This window comes from Alligator sinensis, unplaced genomic scaffold (assembly GCF_000455745.1).
Source record: "Alligator sinensis unplaced genomic scaffold, ASM45574v1 scaffold1369_1, whole genome shotgun sequence".
In the NCBI taxonomy this organism is placed as follows: domain Eukaryota; kingdom Metazoa; phylum Chordata; order Crocodylia; family Alligatoridae; genus Alligator; species Alligator sinensis.
The window spans coordinates 296666-303861 of NW_005842875.1; the positions used below are offsets into that span (position 1 = coordinate 296666).

The window sequence follows — 7196 nt, forward strand, 5'->3', positions numbered from 1 at the left end:
GGCCTTCCTGCCCCGGGCACTGGCCGTGGGCAGTGGCGGGGCCGTGGCGGAGGACAGCTCTCCTCGCCCCTGCGTGCTCGGGCTGTGGGGGGCTGCCCGCGGGGTGGGCGGCTGGAGGAAGGGTGAACCTGAAGGGCCTCTGGGAGGTCTGGAGATGCCCCTGCATTTGCTGCCTTTGCAGGCTGTGGGTATCTCTTCTGCTGAGGCGCTCCTGGCGCCCGCCCCACGCCTCCCCAGGTGTGCGCAGCCTGCTCCTCTGCGCTCCAAAAAGCCAGCGAGGGAACAAGCGCCCCAGCCGTCGCACGAGCCCCTGCGCGAGACAAATCCGTCGGCTCCCTCGCCGGGGCCTGGAGGACTGCGGGCAGCGCGGGGAAGAGCTGGCAGGCGGCGGAGAGGATTTCTGAGCGTGCCTCTTGATGCTCCTCTGCTGCTGCTCCCCGAGAGGGCTGGCACACTCTGTTCCACTAAGAGGAAGGCGCTTTTTGTTGGTGAATAAATATTCAGCACGATGGCAGGTAGAGAGGGAGCACCTGCCTCATGGGTGAATACAGATGAGCTGGAGAGAGAGCCAGACGCCACTCTGGAGAGGGAGCATGGACGGAAAGATACTGAGATGTGGGAAGGGCAGTGAGGCAGGGAGCGGAGCCGCTGCGCCAGGTCGGCTTGGCGCTCAGGCCTGGGCACCGAGGACAGGCTGCGCCACGGCAGCCAGGACGTGCAGCACGGAGCACCTGCCTCGGGCAACCTCGCTCGCCGTCTTGTGAAATGTCTGCTCGGGAACCCTGGCTGCAAAGCCTCTGCCCGGCCCTCCGGTCCCGCTGGGCCGTGCTCCCTTCCGGGCTTCGCGTGTGCTGCGTGCCGGTCCCGTCTCCTCGCCTTCCCTTCCCCGTGGGATAAGGGGACGTGCGAGCTGGCAGGCAGGTTCGGGACCGCTCGTCTGCAAGGAGCCCTGGGCGTGCGTGCCCGTCGCAGTGCTGGGGCCGGGGCAGGCTGCCGACATCGGGCTCGAGCAGAATCGCCCCCCGCAGAAGTCGTGCTCATCCTTTCTACTTCACTTAGCGAAAGAAAAGAACAAACCCTTGGTCCTGCTGCTCACGGAGGCTTTGAATCAGCTGCTCCTGGGGAATGAAAAGAAAATAAATAATAATAGTGCCAAAAAAGAAAAGGCTTTGATTAACCACGGGCGTTCAGCTGCTGGGTAGGGGGCCAGAGAGATTACCCTCGAAGCCCGCTTCTCCCTGTAATGTATGCGCAGGCCCTGGGCTCGTTATGTGCAGCCCAGCAGGTTTTTCCCGGTAAGACAATGGATCTGACCCTTTGGCTTTCCCCCACGGGCTCTTTCCGCTGGCGCTGAGGGGATCGCGGCTTTGCCAAGCGGTGGGGAACGGGGCCAGCGCCTCCCTGCTTGCCCGCCCCTCGAACGGGGCAGCGCGGATCGGCCTCCAGCGCCGCGGCAGACTCGGCCCGGCCGCTCCCACCTGCCCGGCGCTTGGGCCTGGTGCCTGGGCGCCGATCCCCTGCAAGAGGCGACGAGGGCGTTTGCAAAGGCTGCGGGCACGCGGGGCGCACGTTGGCACTCTCCCGAGGCCCAGGGTCCTCGTGGCCTGGGGACTTGGCGTTGAGGGCAGTGGCACTTTGCCGCACCGGCTGGCGCGGGCAGCGTGTTAGCGGGGAAGCTGTCATGCCGCGGCGCTGTCGTGCGCGCCGACTGACACTTGATGGGTCCGGGCAGGCCTTGGCAGCGCAGCAGGGCTGCCCGTCCAGGCTGCTTGGCTGCCCGTGCTGGTACAGGCTGTTCCCTCCGCAAGGGCACGGTGGCGAGGGTGGGCAGGGAGCGGGGGGCGGCGGAGGGGGCGCTGGCGACGCTGAGCGACTTGTCTCTTGCAGCAAACACGAGGTGACAAGAATCAGAAGGAAAATATTTATACACGGCAGCTCCGATTTGGGAACAAGGCAGTGAATGCTGCAGTTCCCCTCCAGCAGGGAGGCTGTCAGATCCGATTACTCCGGGAGCCGGGGAGATTCGTTAGTATGCCGACTTCCCCCCATCACCCAGTTCTGACTCATGCATTTTAACTGTCCAGACGTTCCTTCCAGTGACATTATCCTTAACGTTTTGTAATCATGAAATATTAATGACTGATATTGAATTTAAAGTACAATTTATGTCTGAATTCTCTGGTGGAAAGGGCAGTTGTAAAGGTAAGGCCTTCAAAGTGACAGAAGGAGTTTCAGCGCGGGGCCTCAGAGCAGATGACAGGCTGGAGGCTGGTGGTGACAGGCTGTGGCAGCCGGGTGAGCACGGGAGAGGCGGGTAACCCTAACCCTAACCTGGCGCGGGCTCTGTTCTCTGGTACTACTTAAACCAGATGCAGCCCTGGTGTGCAGCCCCCAGGTCCTCGTCCAGGACCCAGCCCCATCCTCCATCCAGGCTCTCCTCCCGTCGTTCGGCCGTGTGGGGCACAGGCCCCAGGGGAAGCCCCTTCCAGCCCAGGCGATCCTGCTTGGTGCGGAGCCGGTTTCCTAAAATAACGAGTGCTAGAGTGGATGCTTCTGGGGCGGAGGTTGTCATCAGGTGCTTGGCGGATGCGCCGCTCAGGGGTTTGTGCCTTCCCGGGCCCCACGACGGCTCCCGAAGCAGGAGCTGGCGTGGCGCTCGCCTGTTGCGTGTTGGCTCCTGGACCCTCGTCTGCTCCGCCTGGCAGCAGCTCCGGGCAGGCCTGGCTCGGACCTGGCTGCTGCCCAGTCCTGGTGCTGTGGTCTCTGGAGTGAGCAGCCGGACCCGTGGCTCTCGGGCTCCCGCGGAGGAGACGTCCGGGCCGGCCGCTGGCGGAGCGCCCGGCGCCAGGGCGAGCGGTGCTGCTGCCTGGCGCTGGGCACGCTGTTTGGCCCTGGTAAGTGTGCATCCGGGAGGAGACTTGGGCTTGTTCAGCAAACCTGACCTGGGACCAGCCCCAGCGTTCGCAGAGATACATCTCCATCTCTCACGCAAGCTGTTTACCTTCCTTGGGCTAATATTAGCGATGCTCTTCTTGTTTTCCTCTTTGCTCATGTGAAATGATGAGGCCTTGACTGCTGTGTCCACTGCTGGTAATTGAGATGATAAATCTTCCTGCTGGAGACCGGCTTTAATCAGAGCATTGTGTTTGGACGCAATTTAATTACTCTCAAGCCGCTGAGCGAGGGCAGGGCCCGGGGGAGGCGAGAGCTCTCTACACACGATGTGTTCTTACCTGCTGCTGCCACTTCACTTCCACTCGCCTCGGGAGCAGCGGCTGCGGCTCGTCCTCGGAGGGTGGCTGCCCCCGTGTCGTGTGCTGGCAGCTGCGGCCGCGCCGGGAGCCCATCTTGCATGTGCAAAGGGCCGCTTGCCTGCCCGTGTAGGCAGCTGTGCTTGGGCTCACAGAGGGGAAGTGTGGGCGTACGCCCCTTCCAACAAGCCTGGGGCAGCTGGATGCTCAAGTGCTCCATTCGGACCTGCGCCCTGATGCTCGCGTGGCTGCCCCCGTGTCGTGTGCTGGCAGCTGCGGCCGCGCCGGGAGCCCATCTTGCATGTGCAAAGGGCCGCTTGCCTGCCCGTGTAGGCAGCTGTGCTTGGGCTCACAGAGGGGAAGTGTGGGCGTACGCCCCTTCCAACAAGCCTGGGGCAGCTGGATGCTCAAGTGCTCCATTCGGACCTGCGCCCTGATGCTCGCGGTGGGGTGCAAGTCCCTCCCTCGTGCTTCTGGCCTCGCTGCGATCCTGAATGTCGGCTCTGGGAATGGCAGCGACGCCCTCGCTTTTGCTTCGTGGCAGGGAGGCCGCTCCCCGGGGCGCTGCCGCTTGCCACAGGATGTGTCGTGTCTCTGGTCAGCACCGTGCTCCGGGGGCTGAGGTCCCCTTGCAAGAATGAGCGCACGCGGCTGCAAAGGGGCCCTGAGCGCACAACCTGCCTGGACCGCCCTGCGCCCGCATCTGCAGGTGGCGAGGCGGCCCCCGCTCCAGCCGCCCAGGGTGTTGAATGGCGCGGCCATTCCAGCGCTTGGATGTCCGGAGGAGAGAAGTCCTGTTCGAGTGCCGTCCATCTCTGCCGGGCGCAGCGGGGCAGCCGGCTGCAGTCCAGGGTCGCTGGACAGGAGCTCAGTTTGAACTGAAGTCGCAGAGCGTGGCTTTCCTGCCTGCGAGGGCGAGGTGGAGGCGCCCCTCGACACCCACCCCCTGCTGCTGAAAGCCTCCGCCTGAAACCGCCAGCGTCCCGCAGCGACAGCTGCCCGCAGTTGCATGCCATCGGTGCTGCAGTCTGCTGCACGCAGAAAGCAGGGACAGCATGAAATCATTGGAATTTAGTGTCTCAGTAAATAGCATGAGGAAAACGACCTGATTAGGTAACTTTGGTTAATTGAACAACAGCTTTTACTGTGGAGCGTGCTTGCTGTCGTGCCTCGGGATCCGGCACTGCTGGGCCCCGGGGCTGGGGCTGGGAATCCCTGGGCTCCACACGCTGCAGGCAGGGCGAGGGTCCCTGCCCACGTGCGCTGCGCCATGGGCTTCCCTGAGTACCGCGCTTGCGAGGCGCCGCAGAAGACGACGCGCCCCGCAGACAGCAAAGTCCCCCTGCGGCCAGATTTGTCCGGGGCAGGAAGGGAGCAGAGAGGAGCCGGGGCTCGAGATGCGCCTGCTGCCTGGGAATGGCGCCGCGCAGCCCCGTCCTGGAACCGCGTCGGACTCGACCGGGCTGCGCATCCTTCTCCTGGTCCCGGGTTGAAGCCGGCAGCTGCCAGTCACGGGCCTGGCGCTCCCTCGCCGCGCTCCCAGCAGCTTGCTCATGCTCTGCGTATTTTCCACCTCTCTTTGCTTGGTCTTTGCAGATTAATGGCATTCAAACTCCTGAAGGAAATGCAGGAAAACGGCATGTTTAATTTTAATTTAGGAACCCGTTTAGGTAGCAGCTTCGTTTCCTCACTGCTGTCAATCAGGTTTTCTCAAGGCTGACATCAATTAGTTTAAAAATATTGAATGTAATTTTGCCTGACACAACATATTGCAGCCACTGCAAAATATAATTTATTTGAGAAGAAGAAATAATTAAACTAATTTGCATGTCAGTCAGCTGAGCGGGAATACTGCGGAGAGTTGCTGCAATGCAAGATGATGCCCTCCTTTTTCTAACGGAGCATGCTCTCCCCTGGCACGTGCCCGCGAGCCTGCCCGGCGCTGCCCCGGAGCAGGTCTGGTTTTCCGTCGGACTCGGTGTGATGATGTCATACGTCTCTGCCTTCATCTCGCTCCCAGGGATTGCGAGCCGAGGAGACTGAAAACGTGGCTCTTCCTGCCAGCGGGCCCGTGTGCTCGCGAACATATGGATCTGGCTGTGTGGGCCTGGATGCACGTGTGTGCGCATGTTTCTCTGCACACACGGAGCGGCTGTGTGCGGGCGAGGCGTGCTGGGTGTGTTTGGGCCCATGGGTACGTGCTCAGCATCCCGGTTGATCAGGAACGCAGTCCAGCAAAATCTTGATTGCGCTCCAGGCCGTCAGCAATTCTGTCCGTGCTGCATCCCTTACAGAAGAAAAACTGGAGAGGTTTCTTATTAAAACAAAAGAAAGAAAGAAAAGGAATGCACAGGGAATATTTTTTGTAGCTTTGCAACCTGCGCGTAAGGTGCAGGTAGGAGGCAGGAACCAGCTTTGCCTGAACATGTTGCAATGCTGGGCCTTCGAATCGCAATCGCTCGCGGTGCCTTGGCGGTCGGGAGACGCAGAGCCTGTCCCGCTGCCCTGGTCTGCAGAGACCGGCAGCCCCACTGCTAATCTCGCTGGTCCCCGAGAGATGCCAGGGCTGCGTCCCTGTCACTGCCCAGGGCTGGGCAGCAGGCTCGGGCGGCCGTAACTCTTCGGGGGTGCAAAGGCCCTTTGCGTGAGGACACTTCAAGGAGAGGCTCTTTTCAGCAGCTGCTTGCAGGGGTGCTTCGGGGGGAGCTGCACCCGCGGGCAGGCAGCTGCGGGCATTCAGCAGATGCGTCTTAGCACCATCCTGCACCCTGGGCTCCGATCCCGAGGTGACACGCAGGCCACGGGTCGCCCGCTCTGATTCTGAATATTGGCAAACGCTGTTTGCAGCCGTCGTCGCAAGGTGGTGAGCCCGGTAGGGACACGGGCTGCTGGTCTGTGTTGCAGGGGCTGCAGCCTGGCTCTGTGGCGTGTGGGTCTTGACCGTGTCTGTGCGGTGTTGGCAACGTGGTTTCTCTGCCGGTGCTGCGAGAATAATTTGGAATCAGCCCGGTTGCCCTCAGCGTGTGCTGTGAATAGACCTGGCCAAGGCGAGGGAGAGGAAAGGGAGCCAGACTGGGGGGAAAAGCAGACAGCCCTGTCCTATCTCCCCATCCTTCCTCTCTGCCTTCTCTCATCTCACTCTCCGTCGCTCACCTCGGGGCAATGCCAGCTTGCTTCAGCATCAAGCAGCAGGAAAAGGTTATCCATCTCGCCGTGGGTGGCCGGGATGGCAACGTGGCACCCTTCAGTACCATGGGCTGGACTCAGCCCCTCTGCCTCGCTCGCAGACCGCTGCAGCCAGGACCAGGCGCACCTCTCTCCTCCCCTCCGATTTTCTGCCTCCTTGCTCCCTCCGCCTGGCTGCCTTCTGCTTCCTTCTCCCCGAGAGCAATCCCGGTGCGTTTCGCTGCACTAATGTGCTCTTATAAAATAACAGATCGTTTCTGCCTCTGAGTCACGACTCCTTCTCCCCCAAAACCCCCATCTCATCCCCACACCGTCAGCCGGGGCTCTGGGGAAGGGCTCGGGCTCCCAGCTCGTTACCGTGCTGCGCGAGCGCTGCTCTGCCCCTCTCAGACCGGCGCTAATTTTACCAGCAGGCAGGCAGCCGGCTCCTGCTGCAAGGAGAGGAGATGCGGCTCCCTCCCGCCCTGGCCTCGCAGGGCTGTAACCTGCGGGCAGAACAAAGGAGCCAGATGACGAGGGATTTTTCATTTCTGAAAGCACGAGGCGCTTCAGAAAGCAGGAGGCCATCCTGCGAGATTTGGATCGTGTGAGCTGCGCTCAGCCTGCTTTCAGAGCAGGAGCCCGCGGGCGCGGCACCATGTCCTGCATGCAGAGAGCTGGCACGGCTCGTTGCTGGGCACAGCCTGTGCCTGGAGCCGTGGACCCCTGCCCCTCGTCGCAGGCCGCCGGGCCGCGGCAGGCCGCGGCCCCGGGGCGCGC

At 62.2% G+C, this 7196-nt stretch overlaps 1 protein-coding gene across 3 annotated transcripts in view; it reads left to right on the forward strand.

Annotated features, from left to right (window-relative positions):
- The window catches only part of CDH22 (cadherin 22), a 72028-nt gene that overhangs the window by 52861 nt on the left and 11971 nt on the right, over window positions 1-7196 (forward strand). The window lies entirely within an intron of this gene.